Source organism: Pelophylax lessonae, assembly GCF_965119305.1.
Source record: "Pelophylax lessonae genome assembly, chromosome: 1".
Classification (NCBI taxonomy): Eukaryota; Metazoa; Chordata; class Amphibia; order Anura; family Ranidae; genus Pelophylax; species Pelophylax lessonae.
This window is the reverse complement of record NC_138768.1, coordinates 278374505-278401445: the sequence shown is the minus strand read 5'-3', so window position 1 is coordinate 278401445 and position 26941 is coordinate 278374505. Positions and strand designations below refer to the sequence as shown.

Sequence of the window (26941 nt, the reverse complement as noted above, 5' to 3'; positions counted from 1 at the left end):
GGACCCGCAGATTTATTTTACTGGTAATGTTATCTTAAGGTATTACTGTTGGTATAAATGATCTGGTTCCTGGGCAGGCGGCTTCTACACCCCAGAAGATTGTGGAGATCCTCTGGGATGTAGAAGCCGCCTGCCCAGGAACCAGATCATTTATACCAACAGTAATACCTTAAGATAACATTACCAGTAAAATAAATCTGCGGGTCCAGCGCCATCTTTCCACTTTCCTTATCTTTTTCAGTTTCACCCTAAGCCTTTATGTATCTAGCAGTGCAGAGGTGTGGGTGCATTGGCTTTCCTAATAATGCAGTTACACTAATGATTGGGATATTTTTCTTTATATTGATGTCCTGCTGTATGGTTCTGGAATAGGGTTGAACTTTACAACACACTAAATTACTTTTTAGCAAATCATCTTCACTGCTTAGATGGGAGAGGGAACTCCAAACTTCATTTATTGATGTATAATGGTAGAAGGACATTCTTTATAGCCACATATATATTCAAAATGTCTAAAAACAAATACACTTGAGATGGTATATAACCCCCTATACAGTGGCCAAATTGACAACACCACCGGACAACTCTTGTTGGAAGGGATGTGGCTTTTGTTATGGTCCTGTCCTTATGCACACAGCTTTTGGGGGGGCGGTATTAATACTGCTTTCATCAATTACAGGGCTGATCTTAAAACCTATTCCAGAACTTGCCCTTCTTAGTATTGGAGTAGAAAAAATACCCGCTGACCTAAGGCCTATTACTATGCGTGTCTTATTTGCTGCTAGGCTCTCAATAACTAAACGATGGAAAACTTATCAGACTCCAAGTATCATGGAAGTGAAAAGACAAATAGCTTTGAGCTATTAATATGAAGAACATATACAGTAGTATATATACTTTTTCAAGCTGATATGTTTTACAAATCTTGGGCCATGTGGGAAACATATTTAAACTGAACATAGCTAATGGGAGAGTTTCATAGCTCTTGTTAACATTGCTGAATATACTGTATTTACCTCTATGCAGTACAGTTTTACTGTTTTTGATGATTTGTCTTTGTTGTTTTTAAGGTTTTTTTTTTTTTTTTGTTAGTCCTATTTCATGTCATGATGACTTATCAGTGCTTGTGTTAGAAGAAGTATGCCAATTGTTGTTAAAAAGGCATATAGCCTACATTAACCGGTTGCCGACCGCCGCACGACTACATACTGCGGCGGTCAGCCCCGGCCAGGCAGAGTGACGTATGGATACGTCACTCGCTTGTCACTGACTTGGGAGCCAATTGCGGGCGGGCGCGGCTCGTTCACTGACAAGTCAGTGCGTGTGACCGGCGGACCCGATGTATTGATGCATGATCAAAAAATCGCACAGGTGATCAAATACCACCAAAAGAAAGCTCTGTTTGTGGGAAAAAAAGGACGTCAAATTCGTTTAGGTACAGCATCGCACGATTAACGCAATTGTCCGTTAAAATCACGCAGTAAAAAATCGCAAAAAAACCCCTGGTCTTTTAGCAGCCAAATCCTCCGGGGCTTAAGTGGTTAATAACAATATTAGTGCAACGCTAAAAGGTTTATAGCAAGATATAATACTGAGAGAGATAATATATCGCAGTCCCAAAAAGTGGTGGGTGGTGCTTCTAAATAACATTCCCAGGTGAAAGTAATGTGCAAGGGATCCTCCACCTAGCCAATAGCCCACATTGCTGTATTGCAAATAGTTATATTTACATTGTGCAATCAACTCAATTGTAAAATGAGCATTGCAACCTTTAGAATATACACTGTTATGAGTCATGCAACTATGTTACCTCTGTGCCTTAATGAAAACCAATACAAATCTATTGAATTTAGAATGGGGTTGAACTGTAGCTTGGTAGTACCAGTCTACATATGTGATCATTACCAAAGACTGGTGGAGGGAAAATATTTATCAAGCACAGGTAAGAAAAATACAATTCCTTATTCCCAAACTTCAATTAAATTTGTCTTTACTTTAATATGCCTTTTGGGTTTTTTTTCCAAAGTGTAGAGTTTAGGCCAACCAAGTTTTTTTTTTTTTTACAAAAGTCCAAAACGATAGAAAATTATATTTTGCATTGAATAAATACTACCCTAATTCTTCAAGGCCAATTACATATAAAGAGTCTAAACAGACAAGAGCAGTTCATATTAGTCCCTTGACTGTCAGGGACAATATACATGCCAGACTCCTGTCTGTAACCTCTCCATATGTCTTACACATCATGGCAACCAAAGGGTTAAACAAGCTCATAAATGCAGTGGCAACCGTGATCTTTTTTTAATCCATGGCATGGCCCTTACACTAAAGGTAGAAGCGATCTGAGCCATTGATTACTACTACCAACTAGAAGTCCTTCGCAGACTTTCACGTCTGTAATGTACATGCAGAAAATAGCAACGTTGGGTTTATAGTGCAAAACAGGAAGCAGTGCCCAACAGAGCAAGGGTTAAAGTAAATTCTAGTTTAAGCAGTTTTTCATCATATGCTCTGTCTAGGCTTGTAATAGGTTTAAAGGTATTATAGCAGATATAAAGGACTCAAACCAATGCAACACATCAATAAATTTATTTTTTAAAAGTTAGCAGTGTAAGTACCTGAATGATACAGCACACCCCATTCTGGGGGAAGCGGGGAATAACACACACACAGACAGTGGTGCTGAAATAGTTATATGCTAACAAGGAGCATACTGACAGGGAGAGAAAGCAGAGTGACAGTAAGATGAGCTCCTAATTGTGCTGCTTTTTCTTTTACTGTCCAAAAGTAGGGTGAGGGGGGACCTGAAAGTGTTACCTAACTGCAGCAAAGATATATCATGTCTCCTGCTGGACAGGAATGTGCTGTGTGGCAGAGCTATGTACATTTCGGAACTGGATGGATCGGCCTGAACACTGAACATGGGTCATGGATGGATCTTTCAGTATGACAATGACCCAAAACATACCGCAAAGACAATAAAGGAGTGGTTCGAAAAGAAGCACATTAAGGTCATGGAGTGGCTTAGCCATTCTTCAGACCTTAATCCTTTAGAAAATGTATGAAGGGAGCTGAAACTTTGAGTTGGCAAGCGACAGCCAAGAAACCTTAAGGATTTAGAGAAGATCTGTAAAGAAGAGTTGACCAAAATCCCAACTACAAGAAAGGTCTTACCTCTGTGCTTGCCAACAAGGGTTTCTCCACCAAGTACTCAGTTATGTTTTGCTTGGGGATCAAATACTTTTTTACTCGCTGAACTGCAACTCAATTTATAACATTTGTATCATGTGTTTTTTCTGTATTTTTGGTTGATATTCTGTTTCTATCATTTAAAAAATACACCTATGATAAAAAATGATAGACCCTTCATTTATTTTTAAGTGGGCAGACATACAAAATCTTCAGGGGATCAAATAATTATTTTCCCCACTGTAAGTGCTGTTTTCCTCCAGTTAAGCTTTATTTAAAGAATTACAGCTCCAGAAAATACCAGAAATAAATGGCTGCCAACCAAGGTTTCTGGTGTATAAAATCCTGTGTCTTCTTCATACTTACTGCCACTCCTCAGGTTAAATAAAGATTTCCCACAGCTGTAAAAAAAAAAAAAAATATGTATATATATATATATATATATATATATATATATATATATATATCTGTAGCACCCCCTAGCATTGCTAGAGTGGTATAATAGGATGTTTTTGTGTTAGTATAGGCAAAGTTTCAGGCTTGAATATCAAAGCAAATTCTTAAATACATGTGCACATAAATCCAGAAACATTTTTGAAAGTGAGAAGTCCATATGAAAAGTCCATGAATAGGAGAAAATCCAAATGGTAAAAAAAAAAACTTTGGGCTGTATAGAAGAACCACAAGTCCCAGCATGCAGGTGGAGACGGCGCTCCTCTCACGACAGAGAAAACAAATAGAAGCCCCCAGTGAAGCAAAGAGACAAATGGCTTCTTACCAGATGATGTTGGCTTCCAAACTAATGGGCTTGTTTTTTATTTATTTACATATTTTTGATTCACCACTTTGTTCATTTCATCAGTAATAGTGCATAATTTTCTCTGTTTATGTAAATTTTCAGGCTTAGCTGGCAGCCAAGCCTATGTGTTTTTTTTCTGGGTCAGGTGGGTGACTCAGCGGCAGCCTCTCTGGCAACTCCTCCCTTCTTGCTGCAAACTTGGAGAAGGTTTCAGAAGCAGTAAGGAAGAGTCTAGGAAGAGTTTGATGGAGTATTCTGAGGGTCCTGACCAATCGCCAACAGATGGGGTGGCAGGAGGCAGGCCCCTTCAAATACTCAGGGTCACCCCAGCGGGGCAGTGTGAGTTCTGGTGGGAGATGGAGATGGATTGTTAGGCTGTTGGAGGCCTTTGAGGGTAGCCCCCTACACTGGGGGAGTGAACTCAGGCCTGGGCTCGGGTGCGGAAGGAACCCCTCTTCATGACACACAGAGGGATCCTGACCAGGAGGCACAGGAGCAAGGAGGGGACAGCAGGAGAACACTGCCTGGCAAATCTCTAGGGAGGAAGACAGCCACGTGGGCTGGTGGGTGATGCAGTCAGAAGACTGGGAGGCATGCCCTAAGGGACTGGGTGCAAGCAGTCTGGGATAGATGTAGAGTCAGTCTGGGAAGTCAGGAGGGCTAGTAAAAGGGGTATCTGCAGCCAGGCGGGCTGGCAGTGCCTGATGAGGTGGTACTGGAAGCAGTAGCCACAGGAAAAGGACAGCCAGCACCAAAGACCTCTATTTTTGCTGCACTGCTAAAGGGGTCAGCGGTCCCGGCCTGCAAAGGGCTTTCACAGGGCTCTAACTGAGTGCGTTTTGGATCAAATAATCAGTGCTAGCTGGTCCTGGGAGTTGTAATTCTACAAGAAAGTCTGTGCTTGAGGTAGAAGAGGAGAAGTGTGTATATACCGGGTGTATTGGTTCAGGTTGTGTCCCTGAAGAGTTTGTTGCTGATCAAGTGGGCAACCCATAAGAACCCCTACCCCATCCAAGTTGAATCCCCCTAAATTAAAAAAAAAGCTGTAAGGGCAGATTCTTGTCTCACGTGTGAAGGGAAAATTCATGTGCTTGGCTGTGCAGGGTGGGATATACCCATATTCACCTCTACAGGGGTAGCGCTATATATATATATATATATATACGCTATATATATATATATATATATATATATATATATATATATATATATATATATATATATATGATGGCCTGGCAATTATACTGTACAATGTATGACTGTGGCTAGCACTGTGAAGTTCATACATTATAATTAATGTAAAGAACTTTACAACTGAGCAATATCATTAAGCCACTAGGTAATTAAAAATTTCCTGTGTGGCAGGTCAACAAGATTTCATTTTTAAGATTAATATCCTAATAATGTGCAATTAAAACTCACTCTCATTACCACAAGTCAAACAGAATTCCCCTCCTCTCCTGTTTCAGTGACTTTTTTTCTATTGGTGGGCATAGACTTGCATTCTATATGAACTTTAACAAATGGTTCATCCATCAAAATATTAATTTATCCAACAAGCAAAAGCTATTTTGTGTAATAGAGAGTCCCTTGTACTGAAAAAAATGTGCTGCACCCATATACCATTTAATTTATCTCTGTTACATAATATCATTCAACCAGAAAACAAACTCCCTTTGCATTCAAACCCAACCGGACAGAATTCTCTCTTACAATGACCTATTGGAGCGCTTACTGTTCACTTTACTAGAGAGTTTTTCACTGAAATGGGTTTTGCTAAGCTGCATTATCATTGCAATACCCAATACACATAGTTAGGCACATATTAAACCTTTTGATCTCCTCTAGATGTTAACAGTGACAGTTAACAGTTAACAGTGACAGTTTTAAGTACTATCACCGATCACTGTATTAATGTCACTGATGATGTCAGTGGCAGTCCCCCCCCCCCCCTTCCAGCGCCAGTTAGTGTCAGATTGCCGCTGCAGTATAGCTGTTATAAGTCACTGATCGCTGCCATTAGTAGTATAAAAACAATTAATTCCAGTATATATATATATATATATATATATATATATATATATATATATATATATATATATATACCATCGTTTGTATAACTTCCATTCAAATCAATTATTAAACACTTATTGGGATTTTTTTTATTCAAACACATGTAGCAGAATACATTTTGGCCAAAGTTTATGAAGACATTTTTTTTTTATGCATATGTTTTTTAGCAAAAAGTAACAAAATATTTATTTTTCCAAAATTGTAGGTCTTTTTTCGTTACATAGTTACATAGTTACACAGTAGTTGAGGTTGAATAAAGACAATAGTCCATCCAGTTCAACCTGTGTAGGTGTGTGTGGCCGTAATAATTTCTGAATGATCTGAAGGTTTTGATCCTTGAAATGTACGTTCAAGAGTCTCTTAAACGTAGCCATACTCCCCCCAGTTACTACCATTTGTGGCAGAGAATTCCACAGTCTTGTAGCCCTTACTGTGAAGAACCCCCTGCGTAGCCTGAGGTTAAAATTCTTCTCCTCTAATCTCATTGTATGGCCTCGTGTACTCATGCATTCCTTGCGACTGAATCATTTTTTTTCTATGCTGAGATCACCATTGAGGTATTTGTAAATTGCTATCAGGTGTCTCTTCTCTAAGGAAAATAAATCAAGTGCTTGTAAACGCTCCTCATAATTTAGGTCCTCCAATCCCCTAATTAGTTTAGTAGCCCTTCTCTGGACTCTCTCCAGCTCCATCACATCCCTTCTGAGGACTGGTGACCAGAACTGGACAGAATACTCTACAAACCCAATTCCAAAAAAGTTGGGACACTGTACAAATTGTGAATAAAAACAAAATGCAATGATGTGGAAGTTTCCAATTTCAATATTTTATTCAGAATACAACATAGATGACATATCAAATGTTTAAACTGAGAAAATGTATCATTTTAAGGGAAAAATAAGTTGATTTTAAATTTCATGGCATCAACACATCTCAAAAAAGTTGGGACAAGGCCATGTTTACCACTGTGTGGCATCCCCTCTTCTTTTTATAACAGTCTGCAAATGTCTGGGGACTGAGGAAACAAGTTGCTCGAGTTTAGGAATAGGAATGTTGTCCCATTCTTGTCTAATTCAGGCTTCTAGTTGCTCAACTGTCTTAGGTCTTCTTTGTCGCATCTTCCTCTTTATGATGCGCCAAATGTTTTCTATGGGTGAAAGATCTGGCCTGCAGGCTGGCCATTTCAGTACCCGGATCCTTCTTCTACGCAGCCATGATGTTGTAATTGATGGAGTATGTGGTCTGGCATTGTCATGTTGGAAAATGCAAGGTCTTTCCTGAAAGAAATGACGTCTGGATGAGAGCATATGTTGTTCTAGAACTTGGATATACCTTTCAGCATTGATGGTGCCTTTCCAGATGTGTAAGCTGCCCATGCCATACGCACTCATGCAACCCCATACCATCAGAGATGCAGGCTTCTGAATTGAGCGCTGATAACAACTTGGGTTGTCCTTGTCCTCTTTAGTCCGGATGACATGGCATTCCAGTTTTCCAAAAAGAACTTCAAATTTTGATTTGTCTGACCACAGAACAGTTTTCCACTTTGCCACAGTCAATTTTAAATGTGCCTTGGCCCAGAGAAAACGCCTGCTCTTCTGGATTATGTTTAGATATGGCTTCTTTTTTGGCCTATAGAGTTTTAGCTGGCAGCGGCAAATGGCACGGTGGATTGTGTTCACCGACAATGTTTTCTGGAAGTATTCCTGAGCCCATGTTGTGATTTCCATTACAGTAGCATTCCTGTATGTGATGCAGTGCCGTCTAAGGGCCTGAAGATCACCACCATCCAGTATGGTTTTCTGGCCTTGACCCTTACGCGCAGAGATTGTTCCAGATTCTCTGAATCTTTGGATGATATTATGCACTGTAGATGATGAGAACTTAAAACTTTTTGTAATTTTTCTCTGAGAAACTCCTTTCTGATATTGCTCCACTATTTTTCGCCGCAGCATTGGGGGAATTGTTGATCCTCTGCCCATCTTGACTTCTGAGAGACACTGTCACTCTGAGAGGCTCTTTTTTATACCCAATCGTGTTGCCAATTGACCTAATAAGTTGCAAATTGGTCCTCCAGCTGTTCCTTATATGTACATTTAACTTTTCCGGCCTCTTATTGCTACCTATCCCAACTTTTTTGGAATGTGTAGCTCTCATGAAATCCAAAATGAGCCAATATATGGCATGACATTTCAAAATGTCTCAAGGCCCGTACACACGTACCGATCGTCGGCATACAAACGTCGGTGGACGAAGGATCTGCCGATTGTACGCGTGTTAGTATGGTGCCTCCGACAGATGTCTGCGCACAATCCGCGGACAAAAGTCTTTCGTGCAAACATGAAAATATTTGTATGCCGACACCAGAACGGACGATTGTTCGCCTGTCAGTACACAATTCGGCCGACAGACCGCAGATTTGCAAGACTGGGCATGCTCAGAAAATAGAAAACACAGGGAAAGTTAACCATTACATGACATCACTTCTGCAGTCGGCGGACAAAATTCTTGTGCTGTCCTTGTGCTGTCTTTGCACTTTTCAGCAGACACCGACATCCCGGGGAGAAAAGAGGAACATTTGTAAGCCGACCATCGGTACGTGTGTACGGGGCTTTACTTTCAACATTTGATATGTTATCTATATTATATTGTGAATAAAATATAAGTTTATGAGATTTGTAAATTAGTCCATTCCTTTTTTACTCACAATTTGTACAGTGTCCCAACTTTTTTGGATTTGGGTTTGTAGATGCGGTCAGACCAGTGTTTTTTAAAGTGGTAGGATTATATTTTTATTTCTGGAATACATCCCCTTCCTTATGCATGCTAATATTCTGCCAGCCTTGGCAGCTGCAGCTTGACATTGCATGCTATTGCTAAGTCTATCTTCTACTAAGACTCCCAGATCTTTCTCCATTTTTTATTCCCCCAGAGGTCCCCCCCCCCCTAAAGTGTATTGGGCGTTTATGTTTTTAGTCCCCAAGTGCAATACCTTATACTTCTCCACATTAAACCTCATTTGCCATGTATTTGCCCACTCTGTTATTTTGTTCAGGTCATTCTGTAATATTTCTGCCTCACGATGTGAAGTTATTGCCCTGCCCAATTTTGTGTCATCTGTAAAAACTGATATAGAACTAATGATCCTGTCCTCAGTGCTATTTATGAATAAATTGAACAGGGTTGGTCCCAGGACTGAGCCTTGGGGGACCCCACTTACCACCCCACCCCAGAGTATGCGCCATTCACCATCACCCTTTGGACATGCCCTTTTACCAGTTCCATATCCAAGAGCAAACCTTGTGGTTGATGCCTGCATACCTTGTTTTATAAATTATGCGTTTATGGGGAGCTGGATCAAAAGCCTTAGAAAAATCCAGGTATACCACATCCACAGGTTTCCCCCTGTCTAGCTCACAGCTCACCCCCTCATAGAATGTTAACAGGTTGGTTTGACGAGAACGCCTTTTTGTAAACCTGTGCTGATTACTGCTGATGATGTTGTTGTCTTTAGCAAACTCTACGATATAGTCCATTATCATCCCTTCCAGAAGTTTACATGCTATTGACGTCAGGCTGACCGGCCAATAATTTCCCGGGATATGCCTCTGCCCTTTTTTGAATATCGGTATCACGTTAGCTTTCTTCCAGTCACCTGGTACATTTCCTGTCATAATACTGTCAGCAAAGATCAGGAACAGTGGTCTAGATATAACATTACTGAGTTCTTTGAGTATTCTCATTTATATTGCAAAAAATAAAAAAATCAGCGTTGATCAAATACCACCAAAAGAAAGCTCTACACCTCATGTAACCACTTGCCGACCGGCCACCATGATATTACTGTGGCAGGGCGGTTTGGCTGCGGTCAGTCACATAGTACTACGTGACTGGAGTGCATGTTGTTTCGGTGGTGCGCATGCGCCGCCAGAGCCGCGCTCCCACTGTGTTTAGGCACAGCGGGAGGAGCGTCGGCGATTGCCGCTGCTCTACCGCGATCACCCGGGAAACCGAAAGAAGACCTGCCTGCTTATGTAAACAAAGCAGGTGGATCTTGTCTCAGACACGCAGGGACAGATCAGCAGTTTCAGCTAAGCTAAAACTGCGATCTGTCTGTGCCTGTCACAGAACCCATCCCCCCCCCCCCCCCCCCACACACACACACACACACAGTCAGTAAGCATACAGGCATACATTTAACCCTTTTGATCAACCCCAGTATTAACCCCTTCTCTACCAGTGTCATATATACAGTAACAGTGCATATTATTTAGCACTGATTACTGTATTAGTGTCACTGGTCCCCAAAAAGTGTCAAAAATGTCAGTTAGGGGTCCGATCTGTCCGCCGCAATTTCGCAGTCCCGCTAAAAATCGCAGATCGTCGCCATTAATAACTAAAAAATAAATAAATAAAAAGTCCAAAAATCTATCCCGTAGTTTGTAAACTCTATAACTGTTGTGCAAACCAATTAAAATACGCTTTTTGGGATTTTTGTTTTACCAAAAATATGTAGCAGAATACAAATTGACCTAAACTGATATATAGCGCAAAATCTAAAAACCGCAGAGGTGACATCAGTTGTATTTGGGTACAGCATCGCACGACAGTGCAATTTTCCGTTAAAGTAACGCAGTGCCGAATCGCAAAAAATGGCCTGGTCATTAAGGGAATAAAATCTTCCGGGGCTGAAGTGGTTAATTGTCTTTCCTTCCAAACATAATGTTTCAGGGCTCGTTTACACTATGTGGGGAGACCTACATTTTTCTGCACTTGAAAAGCACAGGTCTCCGCAGAAAATATGCGCAAACAGCAAAACATATGCATCCCATTCACACTACGATGAAGAGGGTTGCCGAGTGGAAAGGTGCAGGAAAATGCAGAATGTCTGCATTTTTACACCTCGCATTGGAACTTCTCTGAAGTCTCCATCCTTTCATGCTTTTATTTGCCAATTTGTGAAACTTCAAAGTAAACCTTATAGTAAAAAAAAACAAAAAACATAGAGAAAAAAAAGGTAAACATTGCTTTGCACTGTAAAATGCAGGGCACCCAATCCCCCCACCCCACTGCTTGTACAGTATGGATACCATCAAGCACAGGAAAATGGTTCATTTTTCTTTGCAGGTAGGTATCAACAAGTCCTAATCTACAGGTGGAGTCTAGTGGTCAGTTGCTGTTATGATTCATTTTGCTTCCTACATTAGATTCTCTGTCCTCTGGGTTGTGCAGCAGGAGAAGTGTGAACACTTAAGTGTCTATTTAAAAATGTTTCCACACACAAATCACAAAACTTTCAGCTAGGATTTACATCAGAAATCTTAAAAGGAAGTTGTGTGAATCTTGGGCAAAACATTTATAAATAAACCCTTAAAGCGGTAGTAAATCACAAAAAAAGAAAACAAAAAATCTCCCTGCAAGATAAGAGCAAAATGTGCTAGTATGCATTGCATACTAGCACATTATGAAAGGCTTACCTAATAACAAAGCCCTCCAGCAGAGCGCTGTCACAGATTCCCCAGGTTTCCATCTTCATCCATTCTTCCTTCCAGGTTCGTGGGCTAGCATCACCAGCACTGCTAAAGTAAATATCTTCTAAACGATGTACCTTATTATAGGCTTGTATATTAAAAAAGAATAGCGCGCAAATGCAAAAGAAATAACTACCAAATCTGAAGACAATCCATAAATAAAAATGGGGGTTTGGTCCCACCATATGGCCATATCGTGCTCAAGCCCACTACTGCGTCAAAGTACCCCATTATCAGTGGGTCCTACACTATCCATGAAAAAGAGATGAATCCAGCCTTTCTAACCCTTGGAGATAATACTCCTTGCTGGGAAGGATGTGCAAATGCACTACAGGGGACTCCTCCTATATCCAATTGATGGTGGACACTGATTGAGTACAGGTGTGTATGGGGGGGTGGGGAGGGTTGCTCAACCTCGACAGTCTGGTCAGACCGAATACATAATAAACAGGCAAAAAATTTGGGGGAGCATACCCATGTATTTCTAAAGCTGCTGCAGCTATGAACCAAAAGACATGTATATTAAAAAAGAATAGCGCGCAAATGCAAAAGAAATAACTACCAAATCTGAAGACACTCCATAAATAAAAATGGGGGTTTGGTCCCACCATATGGCCATATCGTGCTCAAGCCCACTTTTTTGCCTTATTATAGGCTTACCTGTAGGTATAAATCAGATAAAGGTCTATACTACCACTTTAAGTGTTCTCAATTCTCCTGCGACATAATCCATTATATATAATCCAACAGGAAGGGTCATTTCCTCGTATTCCCCTATTCCAATGGCATGTGTGCAATACTCAAACACACCTATCACAAGTCCATTTACACCCACTTGTCCATAGGTAAGTGTAGCACCCTCTAGTGTGTGCTAGAAGTAAAACAGGCAAACTATACTCTGATTCATGCTGCAAATTTGTATGTCTGCAAATGGGTAAGGGTTATTAGAGTTTAGGGCTGGATGATTCATCTCAGCAGCTCTCAAGTGCCTCCCCCTGTTTCCAGAGTGTTGGAGAACTTTCTGGAAGATAGTGGGTGGAGACTAGGTGGGGCTGCTCAGCATATTTGGAGGTCTTTGGCCAATCCCCGGGAGTGGGCCTGGCAGGGAGCTATTAAATAACGATGAGTCATGCCAGCAGGGGCAGTCGGGTGGAAGATGGAGATGCTGTGTTGAGGAGGCTGTCTGGGGGGGTGTCCTGCCTTGGGCCAGGGCTTGGGCTTGGGCACTGGAAAGATTCTGCCAAAAACACAAGGGAGGAGGCTTTTCTGGAGGCACAGGAGCAAGAGAGGACAGAGTGAGTAATTCAACACTGATGGGGACTAACAAAGGCGGGAGACTGCCACATGTAGCCAGTCTCCCTTAAAGACTACAGTGGCCTTAGGTCTTCTACCTTTTCCCTGGAAGATCTCCAAAGAGTTAGTCAGGTGGGCTGGTGGAGAGTCACCAGGTGAGCTGGGGCAGAGGCAGCTGCAGCTAGGTGGGCTAGCACTACCTGAAGAAGTGGTGCTGGGATCAGTGACCACAGAGGAAGCAGAAGGATGTGCTACTTTAAGGGACTGTTAGTTCCTGCCTGTAAATGGCTGTTACTGAACTGACAAGGGATATGTCAGTTCCATCAGAAGAGAATAAGCAGAAGTTGTGCAAGAGAGGAAAAAAGTGTGTGCAGGAGGAAAGCTGAAGAGAAGTCTGTATATAGGAAGTTGTCTCTGAAGTTTTGGTTAAAGTTTAGTGGGCATCCCATAAATTCCCTATCCCCATTTAGGGTGATATACCCCTGATAAAACAACAAAATCAAAAGCTATGGACTGTTTTCTGACTTTGTGTGCATGTGAAGATTTGGTATGCCAGGCCTGCAGGAGAGGGTGATCCCTGTTCATCTGCAGATCCTACGTTGGGTGTGCTACATATGCATTGACCTTCCCATCAGGTCTGCCTGAAAAACTGATAGGTGGACCTGATCGGAATGTACTGTGTGAAAGGGGCCTTACTGTTACTGTATCAGAAGCCACATGACCTAGAACATTTCATAATAGAAATGCTAACGTTGTACAATCAACCATAATTAAGGCTTGCCTCTTCTGCACCACACTACTGGTCAGTGGTGAAACGGTTGAACACAAATTTAGCTTCAAGACCTAAGATCGGTATTTGCATAAAAAAATGGATTTCAGGGCTTCTGAGGTGCTCCTTAGATAATTAAAGGCATGTGCAGGCACCTCAAGATGTCTGGAACTAAATATTGGTGTCAATTTAGTCATTTTAAAATGATTCTGTGTCAAGGCTGTGAGCATTTAAGTTTTTACATATTCTTAATGTAGCACTGTCCCTGTAGGGCTTGGTGTGTAATGACTTCTTAGGCCTCCCTTTGATTACCTGCAGACAGTTGCTGGGGATTTTTTACACATCCCTCCTTACTCCCGTTTGATCGTTACTCAATAAACTGTCCAGGGTATTTGGCTTTGTATTTATTGTGGAACTTGGATGGCAGAAGAGAATATTGGGATACTCCAATTGAACTTTTCACTGTAGATAAGGACAACTCTCACTTGGCCTCACCAGATTACTTTTTGAAGCAGACACACTGCTTTAACCTTACTGTCACTTATATGGAAGAATTAATTATTCTTGTTCTCTCTAGCAGCAGACTTGATGCACTACTTTATCTTCAGGACACTCTCTAGCATCCCCTTGACTCACACCCATCCACTTACTCTTATACCTAAAGGGATGGCCCTCACAGGACAGGCCCCATGACACATATATGTACTCACAGTAGGCAGAATCAGATGCTTCCTGGTGTCTCCCTTCTAGACGGCTCTGCAGGACCTCTAGGTTCAGCTTCTCTATGACTTTCAGGCCCTCAGGTTGACTACCCAAGGCTGCATGGCAACTTCTACAGAGAAGGGGCAGCCACCCCCTCCCTCCAGGCCCCCGCTCTCCAGCCAAAGCCCCAAGTACATGTCCCCCTGGCATTTATGCAGACACCCAGCATGCATTGAGGCATTTTCCTATGCCAATCGCCGGGGGTGTAACAATGCCTGTGCCCTCACTTGTCAGGTTTCCTCCCACTGTCCAATATGTCTCCATATTGGACCAGTGTGAAACATTCAGACAAGCTGAGCTGCACCTGAGCATCATAAGCAGACCCCACAAATAGATAATGGTCCCTAGTAGGCAAAGAGCACTCTAAATTTACCTGGCAATCTTCCTGTTAAGCAGAATCACCCAAAACCTATACTCTCTTTTAGGGTCCTACATCCACCCCCCTCCACCAAACAAGCCATGTCCTCACTGGCTTCGGGCATCTGCCTCTATAAAAATGCCTATACAAAACTTTACAAGGAGTATCCCACAAACTTTGAAAAGGGGGAAAACGGAAGTAACATATGTACAAGGCCGTGGGGCATACTCCATATGTGGCCAGTAGGCACAATAATTTAAGTGAAATAAATATAGACATCTGCTGTACAAGAAATTTACAAGTCTTCAAAGGAGTATCCACCATGTGCACTATATCAGTGCATCCCTCCCTCCCCCCCCCCCCCTCCTTGACAAACAAAACCTGCTTGACAGGGAAAATGGTTAAACACCCTGACTAACTATATTACAAATAACATTTTTACACATATACAAATGTGGGTTATGGACAACCTCCACCGGGGCATGAAGACTCCTTGCTGGCCTGCAAAGAAAAACACAAAATAGCAACTATACATTCCATATACTTACAGTGAGACTGTCCTCTCCACAGAGGTAACCTTCCCACCTGAACAATCCCTATCACTAGCATTCATGTAGAGATAGCTGATGCATCCAGCCTTCTAAGGGCAACTCTTGACTCGTCGTCCTGTTGTGTTCCTGTAATAGATAAACAAAACAACCTACCATTCTGACTGACTAAATATACTCTATACTTGTTCTGTTCGGGAACCACATGACTAGTAATGGGCAAAGTCCCTTTCAATTACCAGGGTACTGACTCTTTCCTATTCTAGCCAGACCCACAAGTTGGGATAAAGAGGTGCGGAGTCCATCCAACTGATGCTTGCAGTGTCCTTTCCTCTGCAGCACCCAGGCAACACATCTTCTCCTGGTGGCGTGCTGTCATTGCTGGAGCCTTAGCAATAGCTGGCCTACTTGTTAATGTTGGTAAGAACTCTTTAAGGGAGCCCTTTCTCCCTGGCACCCCCGTCTTTGAAGAGACAATGAGCCACTACCTTTTTCTCACAAGGCAGCAACTCACACAAATTTTCCTTCAACAATACACTGGCCCAAAGGAATCTCTTGCAAAGTGTCCCTAAATTAAGTATCTTCGCAAAGTGTCTTTAATAAAGTATCTTCGCAAAGTGTCCTTAATGAAGTATCTTCGCAAAGTGTCTTTGACAAAGTGTCTCTGTGAACTAGGGGTTTACCCCCTACAGGTAGCAGCCCCTGGCTTTACCAGGAGAAGTCCTCCATGGCAGAAGTTCTTTTCTCCCAGGTGATGAAACAATATTAGTTTCAGTGATACACTCCTCTTCATTTACAAGGATAGAAAGGAAGGGGATTTGGGAAAAGGCCCTTCAGCGCCCTAATAGCAACATATCAACAGTGGTAATACTTCGGGCTCAACAGCCACTTTGTAACATGCAGCCCTCTGAACAGACCAAGAACTTGGTGTACTTCAGTATTAATGGTCAGGATGAGTTAGTATACGAACCATCTTGCCTTCGGGACTCAACATGCTGATGGCCCAAGCTTGGCCTTTTCTGTCTGGACAGTTGACTTTTCCTCGATCAATATATATTGACCGCCCCAGATTCCTATTTTATTTAATAGAGGAAGGACAAAGAAACTTTTAAGACTGTAGATGCAGTCATTGGCCAAAGAAACTTAATGCAGCAGTTGAAAGACACATCATGCTTACTTTTTTCTACATCAGACGATGATCAGCAGTGCCATCAGCACAGAACTGTCGGAAACCAGTAGGACCCAGGAACAACCATCTACTGTCCGAGAAGTCTGATGATGAGTGGCCTACTTGCAAGAATTGCAGCCAAAAACCTCAGACGTGGAAATAAGGCTTAGTGACTCAACTATGCACTAAAACATAGGAACTGGGGTGCAACGGCAGCAGGTGCTCTAAACTGATGATTAAAAATTTGAAATATTTGGCTGTAGCAGGAAGCAGTTTGTTTGCCGAAGGGATAGAGAGCCATACAATGATGAGTGTCTGCAGGCAACAAGGAAGCATGGTGGAGGTTCCTTACAAGTTTGTGGCTGCCTTTCTACAAATGGAGTTGGAGATTTGGTCAGGATCAATGGTTTCCTCAAAGCGGAGAAGTACAGGCAGTTACTTATCTATCATGCCATACCATCAGGGAGGTGTGTGATTGGCCCCAAATTTATTCTGTAGCAGGACAACAACCCCAAACATACAGCCAATGTCATTAAGAATTATCTTCAGCGTAAAGAGGAACAAGGAGTCCTGGAAGTGATGGTTTGGCTCTCACAGAGCCCTGATCTCAACATCATCAAGCCTGTCTGGTATTACATGAAGACAGAGAAGGATTTGAGGAAGCCTACATCCACAGAAGATCTGTGGTTAGTTCTTCAAGATATGTGTAATTGTGTAAAACCTTCCACGCTTATCAAAAATGTCCACACCACCTCACTAATAATCAGAAAAAAGAACTGCTATGCTAAAAATGTACAAACCCTCAAACAACAGAAAGCAGCTGACAAAAAAAAATGCAAACACCCACCTGTGCAAAATGCTAATTTAAATAAAACTCTAATAGTGAAGCGCTATTCTTCAAAGACATATATCTTACATATATGTATATATAAACTGATCAGTGCATAAATAATATGTGGTAAAAAAACACTTGTGAAAATTAATAAATCTCATAAAAATCAATACATAGGTAGAAATGAGTGAAATGTAGTAAAATCAAATATATCACAAGTCCATATTTCATAAAAATCCATCCAAAAAAAGTCCAACTTCCAGTGAATGTCTGTTCCCACACCATAGATTCTTCACTTATCCACCTTAGTGCCCTCTGGCAAGATCAAAATGAGCATTTTCTGTGCCCGCTAAAAATCGTATTCACCGGAAAAAGAAAAGTGACACAACTGCCACATCTGAGAACCAGTAGGCTGCAATATATTGCAATTCTTGGATTTAGTTACCCTTCAAGTTTAATACATGTTTACTTTATGGTTTTGTGAACCAATTTTCTCCAATTTTGTAAACCAATTTTTCTCCCATTTTCTATTATTATATTTTTTTAATAAAGTAAAGGTAAACTGTATACTACCTGATCTAATCTAATCACTTGAAATTTATTTAGCTCTGACAATTTGAGATATTTTCCAACTGTGCACATCACCATGCTACTAGGCAATTTTTTTTCTCTACTGCACAGCTTAAAGCAGTATTAAATCCAAAACCAAAAATGTAATATATTACAGCTTACCAGTCATTAGAAGTGGTGACCGCATAAGTGTTTTTTAGGCTCTTTCACCTCTGTTTTCCCCTTGTGATCCGGCCAGTAACACATCTCCTGTAGAGGCTACTCCACTCTGGATGAAGGAGCACAGGGCCACCTTTGGACAGCAGCATTGCCACACTGGGGGAAGGGGAGTGTTAGATGTACTAGTAGAGTGACATACAAATTGAAGCCAAACTTTAGCTCACACTGCAGTTACAGAAGCAGTTACAGCAACATTTTTTTTCTCTTTCGTAATAAAAGGGTTTACAGAAATAAAAAATGGTGATAATTTTAAACATTCCTGTCAATGGAAATTGGTTTGTCTCCACACTCTAACTGATACATTTGCAGGAGAGCGTATTCTTTTAAAAACAACAGACTTACTGGCCAGATCACTAGATGAAAATAGGAAAAAAGGAAAGGAAGCTTAACCACTTGCCGACCGCTCACATGGGCACTACTGCGGCAAAGTGGTTTGTTATCTTCCAGCGACGTAGACCTATGTCGCTGGACTCCTCCCCTTGTGGGCAGCACGCTCGCCGCCGGAGGCTCGCTCCCGCTGTATTCAGTTACAGTGGGAGTCGGGCCAGGGGAGGAGCGGCGGTAATCACCGCCGCTCTTTCCCGATCGTCGGGATCGAGTGTGGAGATCCGCCCGCTTGTGTAAACAAAGCGGGCGGATCTCCTATGTGACAGACAGTCACAGATTACAGGATTCAGCATAGCTGAACCTGCGATCTGTGCCTGTGTCACATAGTCCCCTCCCCCCACACAAGTTAGTAAGCACCAGGCATACATTAACCCCTTGATCACCAATAAAAGTTAACCCCTTTCCTGCCAGTGTCATTTTTACAGTAACAGTGCATATTTATAGCACTGATTACTGTAGTAATGTCACTGGTACCCCAAAATTGTCAAAAATGTCAGTCAAGGGTCCGATCTGTCTGCCGCAATGTTGCAGTCCCGCAAAAAAAAACGCAGATCGCCGCCAGATCGCCACCATTACTAGTAAAAAAAAAACAATAAAACTGACATAAATTTCCCATAGTTAGTAGCTGCGATAACTTTTGCGCAAACCAATCAAAATACGCTTATTGCGATTTTTTTTTTTACCAAAAATATGTAGCAGAAAACAAATTGGCCTAAGATGTTAAAAAATTTAGATTTTTACATTTTTTGGGGGGGGGGGGATTTCATATAAAAAAATTTGAAAAATATTGTTATTTTTTCAAAATTGTCGCTTTTTTTTGTTTATAGCGCAAAAAGTAAAAATCCCACCAAAGAAAGCTCTATTTGTAGGATAAAAAGGACATAAATGTAATTTGGGTACAGCATCGCACGACCGTGCAATTTTCCGTTAAAATAACGCAGTGCCGAATCGCAAAATATGGCCTGGTCAGGAATGGGGTAAAATCTTCCGGTCTTAAAGTGTTTAAAAATACGCTCATTGAGAATTTTTTTGTCAACGACATGTAGCTTAATACATTTGGCCTAAATATATGACAAAAATTGAATATATTGGATATTTTTTAACTGTCAAAGTAGAAAAATATTGTTATTTTTTCAAAATTGTCGCTTTTTTTTATTAATATCGCAAAAAATGAAAATCGCACAGGTGATCAAATACCACCAAAAGAAAGCTCTGTTTGTGGGAAAAAAAGGACGTAAATTTAGTTTGGGTACAGCGCAATTGTCAGTTAAAGTCGCACAGTGCCGAATCGCAAAAAGTGGCCTGGACGTAAGACAGCAAAATCCTCCGGTGGTAAAGTGGTTAAACAAAATAATACAGCCATCACATCTAAGAATTAGTAAGCTGCAATATATGATAAATGTTATCTTTAGGGTTTATTACCGCTTTAATTTACAACCTCATAACTCTGGTTTTTCAAATGGCAGATCAGTGCTCCATTAACAGTTCTTATGAATACCTTCCATGCCTGTTCTAGGTGTCATGAGCACCTTTGACCTCTTCTTCAAGCCCCATATCCAATTGCTAATTGTGGTTTGAGACCCGGTTCACACTTCTGCGTGTGCCGGGTTCGCATGTCATGTCGGAGCGCACTGCTCCGACATGACATGCGATCAGCTGTGCGGTGCGAGTTTAGCCATACAGTTTGTATGGCTAAATTCGCACCGCACCCGCAGCAAAGACGCACAGGAGGCATTTTTGCTGCCGCATCAGGATCGGATCGCACAGCGGTTCACACTTGTGCGATCCGATCCTGTGCGAACTGCACGATCGCACTGCGATATGCGATCAAACTGGGGGTGTCGTTAAGATTACATTGACACCCCCAGCGGATCGCATATGGCAGTGTGAACTGCCGGGGGTGCGTGTGCGATGCGGGAACAGGCTGCGAATTCGCAGCCTTCCCGCATCGCAATAGTGTGAACCGAGCCTGAAGCTTTACTTTTTTTAAATGTAATCTTTTTAACATAACTTTTTTTTTTAACTGTTAACTTTTTAACCTTTTACTCTGCCCACTATTCTTTAACTACTTAAAAAACAAGTCTATTTCTGACACTTGTTGTTTACAAGTTAAAATCTGTATTTTTTTTCTAGAAAATTACTTAGAACCCCTAAACATTATATATATAATTTTAGCAAAGACTCTGGAGAATAAAATGGCGGTTTTTGCCATATTTTATGTCATACGGTATATATGCAATTTTTTTGGGAATAATACACTTCACTGAATTTAAAAAAAACTAAACAGTAAAGTTAGGCAATGTTTTTGTAAAATGTGAAAGATGATGTCATGCCGAGTAAAAAGATACCTAACATGTTACGGTTTAAAATTGTGCAAACTCGTGGAATGACAACAAACTGCAGTACTTAAAAATCTCCATAGGCCATGCTTTAAAAAATTTTAACGGTTACCAGTTTAGAGTTAAAGAGGAGGTATTTTGCTAGAATTATTTCTCTTGCTCTGACAATTGCAGTGATATCTCACATGTGTGACTTCAACACCATTTACATTTGTGGGCGCGACTTACATATGCGTTTTAGTTGGTGTGCGAGCACACAAGGACAGGGGCGCTTTAAAAAAAAAAAAATCCTATTTATTTTATTTATTTATTTATTTATTTTAACTGTACCTTAAAAAAAAAAATATGATCACTTTTATTGCTGTCACAAGGAATGTAAACATCCCTTGTGACAGTAATAAGCAGTGACAGGTGCTCTTTATGGGAGTATATGGGGTCTAAAAGACCCCAAATCGTCCCTTGCACCTAAAAGTATTCAAAACACCAAAATCTGCATTTTTGAATACTGACAATTTTAAAAAATCGGTGAGTCTTCAGTGGTCAACACCTCAGGCGTTTCCCCTCTGTGCTTTGTGCTTCAAACCACTATTCCCAACGTCACTATAAGACACACTGGAGACAAAGAGGGTGGGGTGGATCAAGCCACATGGGGGACCACACATTGGAAGACCCAAATATAGCTCCTCAAGACAGTAAAGATGAGTGGGACAGGAGGCAGGACTGGTAAGATATTAGTTCTTTTTTTTTAAAAGCAGCACTTTAAAAAAAACATTTCTAGAACAACTTAAATTAATTTGTTTCCTGTCTTTCAATGCATAAGTGTGTGTGTTCCTCAAAATCTCTGTTTCTTTTACATTGGAACTAAAAAGGTTTATTTGAGTCAGACAACTTAATAAACACAACTGGCCATTGAATTGATATCTGCACATTGAACTGCCTGTTTGGTGTTGACAGGTTCTGATGTTGGATATCCAAGAAAGCACATCACTTCCTCCCCAAATACTTGGGAACATAGTGAACAAGAAGCCATCATGGCCATTTTCAAAAGATGAGAGCTGGGCGCTTTACCTGTATAACCATAGAATCATATATTATGCTTTTCCCCTTTAACCACTTGCCGACCGCTCACTGAGCTGGTACTGCGGCAAAGTGGCTCGTTATCGTCCAGCGACATAGACCTACGTTGCTGGATCCCACTCCCTCTCGGCGGCGTTTGTTTGTTGGAAAAAAAGGATGTAAATTTTGTTTGGGTAAGGTGTTGCATGACCGCGCAATTGTCAGTTAAAGTCGCGCAGTGCCAAGTTGCAAAAGTGGCCTGGACGTAAAGCAGGAAAATCCTCCGGTGGTAAAGTGGTTAAAGCAGTTTACAACTTTCCAGGATTCTGCTTATTCTTATGTGAAAGTTACAATTAAAACCTGTTACCACTCCAATATTTTTAAATTAAAAATTGCACATTTTTGCAAAACTACCACATTCATATTTTGTTTCTATGGGAATTGGGGGTCTGTGCAGCTTTTGCACCCATAAAGTTGTTTTGACCCTTGGATTGCCATGATGTCATGTATGCATATGTCATTAGCTACCTAAAATGAGTACAGGCAAAAGGTCTGGAACATGTATTTGACAGTCATAAGTTAATGCTAGACTTCAGACAAACAGTTAAACTACCTACATATCAGCAGAAATACCTGCCAAAAGTTTTGTAATTTTGTCCAACCAGTCCTGCGATTTAAACAGCTCTGCCATACAGCAAAGCCAGGTTGTTGACCTTGTTTTTTTACCCAGCCTGTATGTGACTGGGCAATGAGAGGCAAGAGGTAATCTATCTTCTTCTGTTAGCACGTTCCTTATCAACATGTGACCTGCAGCAAAGTCTCAAAGGCTCTTACAATTGGTCCCACTTTTCACAGAACAGAGTTCTAATTCAAAGGTGATTACAGGAAACAGATTTAGTTACTTACACTAATTGTATTCAAAATATATATTTCATTCTTTTTAATAAAGATTTAAATTACAATACACTGTTTTTATATTTACTTGCCATTTAGCTTTATTATCCCTACTATTTTAATCTCTTTTTTTTAGAGAGGATTATGCAACACACTCTCCTCCTTAATGATCTTACCACTATATCCAACCTGCTCACATATCACCACATCGTATGACAACTTATGCCCTTAAGACTGTAAGCTTGAATAAGCAAGTTCATTGCTTTAAAAATAGCACCATGCCAATTACTGGTGATTTATAAATACTGAATAATAACATATAATAATAATAATGTATTTAATTATTTCAGGAAAATGTTGAAACAATTTCTTTTTTTTTTTTTTGGGGGGGGTGGGTTAGGCAAATCTATTTTTCCTGCTAAATTTCAAACGTTATTTTCAAACAAATCATTGTACAAAAAACACTAGACAGTGGACATTAATAGAATATTTCCAGTTTCTCCTGCAGCCAATTCAGGTTTTCAATTATTTTAATATGCATTCATATGTTACAAATTTGCCATAATTTACATAGAAAGCATACACATTTTCTCTATAAACCAGTTTAATTAGACTAAGTAATAAATTGCAATTTGATCTTTGCAAATATTCATTCAATATTCATTCAACTTTTAAAGCATTTCTATATCCAAGAGCAAAAATTGAATATACTGCAACTTATCAGTCCTTAGATGTCATGGATGCATTCATTTTAATATTTCAGGTTATTAACATTTATAGAAAATACCTGTTGATATTGCAATGTCCTTGTCATTTCATGAAAGCATAAACAATGTTATCTTCTTTCTGTACACCACTAAACCCACTCCCTATGTAATGGAGATAAATAGAGGAAAATAAGTTTGAAGTCCAACCTGGAAGACAACCATGGCTCCTTACATTTATAGAGTACAGTGAGTCAGCACAGCCATCCTAGGACAAGAAATGTGCTTATTTAAAGGTTGTGCAAAATAAAATAATAGAAATGCTTGAAACAAATGAAAACTACTTCAGTCACCATTTCTAAGAAGTGGTAAACAGAAATCTGTTCCAGGATAAGGTCATCCAGTACCCAGGGCGAAGATGGCAAGTTACGCCCGGGCTCCCCCTGTTGTGGGAGCCCCTGGTCATTTTTTACCATGGGGATCTATGATACTAGCACTATAGCGCCACCTATATCTGTCTAACAGTTGCAAGGTGCAATAAAAAAATTGTTGGATGGCCAGAAGTTCACCATTCCCAGAGTGCCGGTATCTAGTGTGGACAGCACCCCCATAAATACACCATTGGTGCAGACAAAGGCCATCATCACCGGAGACATTGCTGCTCCTCTGTTCAGGTTCCTTCTGTTAGGTAGAGCAGCCCCCAGAGTACAGGGCAGGTAGGTAAAAGATGAACCGGGTGAGCATGGGCCCTGTTGAATGTACTCTACAGGCTGCTCCCTTTAAAGCATGCGCATTCCCAACACATAAAGACACTGCACCCAGGGCAGCTTCCCCTCCCTAATTTTAGCCCTGACACAGCAATATATTATAAATCCTTATATATATATATATATATATATATATATATATATATATTACATTACACATATTTTTGGGGAAAGTTTAGATACACTTAAATATATGGTAGAATTCCACTGTTCTTCTTTGATATGCATGAATATACATACTGTAGTTACATAGTTATTCAATCGAGTTCAACCAATAAAATAAATAAATAAATAAATAAAACAACCATACAATCCCATATACACAATCCTATGCCCACAGTTGATCCAGAGAAAGTGAAAAACCCCAGCAAAGCATGATGCAATTTGCTCTGGCAGGGGAAAAAATTAATTTATGATCCCTCAAGAGGCAATGGGATATTCCCCGGATCAACTTTACCTATAAATGTGAGTACCCAGTTATATATGTGAGTACCCAGTTATATTATGTTTATTTAGGAAAGAATCCAGGTTATTTTTAAAGCAATCTACTGAGCTGGCCAGAACCACCTCTGGAGAGAGTCTATTCCACATTTTCACAGCTCTTACTGTGAAGAAACCTTTCCATATTTGGAGATTAAATCTCTTTTCTTTTAGACGTAAAGAGTGCCCTCTTGTCCTCTGTGATGACCTTAAAGTGAATAACAACATTAATTTCACTATATGGACCCCTTTTGCATTTGTACATGTTAATCATACCCCCCCCCCCCTTAATCCCCTCTTCTCTAGAGAGAAAAAAATTCAGTTCCCCTAATCTATCCACATAGTTGAGGTCATCCATGTCTCATCAGTTTGGTTGTCCTTCTCTGCACTTTCTCCAGTTCCCCTATATACTTTTTGACAACTGGTGCCCAAAATTGAACTGCATATTGCAGATGAGGTCTTACTAATGATTTGCACAGGGGCAAAATGATACCTTTCTCTCTGGAGTCCATGTCTCTGTTAATACAAGAAAGGATTTTGCTTGCTTTGGAAACAGCAGCTTGGCATTGCATGCTATTATTAAAGTGGTAGTATACAGATTTTTGTGACTTTTAGCCTATAATAAGGCTTACCTGTAGGTACAATTAATATCTCCTAAACCTGCACGGTTTAGGAGATATTTTCACTGCATACAGCCGCTGACACGAGCGGCGCATGCGCTCTGAAGGTCCGGCGGACCTTCAGAGTTCCTTGCCGGGAAGTTTCCGGAAAGTTAATCCCCAGCACGCATGCGTGGGAGTGACGTCATCGCGACTCCAGCCACTCACAGCGCCGGAGTCGCTGAACCCGGAAGAGACGCCGAGGGATCATGTCCGCTCCCACAGCGGTGTCCGGGGGTCCGTGTCGGGGCTTCGTTCTAAGGTAAGTATTTCATAATGAGCTAGTATGCGATGCATACTAGCTCATTATGCCGTTGTCTTGCAGGGTTTTTTTTTTTTAGTATACTACCGCTTTAAGCCTATGATCTACCAAAACCCCCAGATCCTTCTCCACCATTAATTCCCCCAGTTGTACTCCCCCTGGTATGTATATGCATGCATATTCTTTGCCCCCAAGTGCAAGACTTTACATTTATAAACATTAAACATAATTTGCCACCTAGTTGCCCAATTAAACGTGCATTGAGATCAGCTTTTAAGTTGGAGACATCCTGTAAGGACATTATTGCACTGCAAAGCTTGGTGTCATCTGCAAAGACTGAAATGGTACTTTTATTCCCAGACCCTATATCATTTATAAAGATAATAAAAAGTAATGAGATCGCCAGCAGGAGAAAGAAGGTCCTGATTTCATTATATAGAACTTTAATCAGACCTCCAGAATACTATGGCCAGTTTTCAAACATTACTTAAAAAACAGATATAAAATAAATAGATTCTGTATATAAAATGAGCCCAGAGATGGGCAATAAAGATGGTGTAAAGTCTAAGAGATAAGACATATCAGGAGAGACTGCAGTAACCTAATATGTACTATGTGGAGAAATGAAAGAAAAAAAGGGGCACATGAGAAGCCTTTACATAAAATGTAAATCAAGCTAAGGAGGGTGGTATTTTAAATATATAGCTTATGAACGGGGGGGGGGGGGCATAACCATAAACTAGCAGAAGGAAAGTTCAAAGGTAATGTTAGAAAGTATTATTTTACTGAAAGAATATTGGATGCTTGGAACAGACTTCTAGCAGATCTAGTGAATCAGTCAAAGTGAATCAGTAAGTGATGTAAACATAGGTTTATATTCAGGAAATGTCTAAAAAAAAAAAAAGGGTAGACTAATTGGACTACATAGGGGTGTATTTAGAAAACAAAAATGCGGGGAGCAATTTGCCCAGTAAAAATGCATGTATATTCATTCTTTGCAAATTGATCAAAAAGCGAATGTTTTTGGGTTATTTCCTGTGCTGAACAAATGTACTACATAGAGGCGTATTTATAAAAGAAATGTGCATAGCAATTTGCCCAGTAAAAATGCATGTACATTCATTCTTTGCAAGTTGGTCAAAAAGCAAATGTTACTGGGCTATTTCCTGTGCTGGACAAATGGGGAATTATACCTAGCACCATTTAGTGGCCGATTGCAGTATTTTTCATTTTAAATCATGTGTCCATCACAGGAAATAGCCTAATAACATTTCTGTTGCCC

General features: G+C 40.6%; 1 protein-coding gene across 1 annotated transcript in view; it reads left to right on the top strand.

Annotated features, from left to right (window-relative positions):
* Positions 1-26941, top strand: part of TMEM233 (transmembrane protein 233) — a 65625-nt gene that overhangs the window by 2575 nt on the left and 36109 nt on the right. The window lies entirely within an intron of this gene.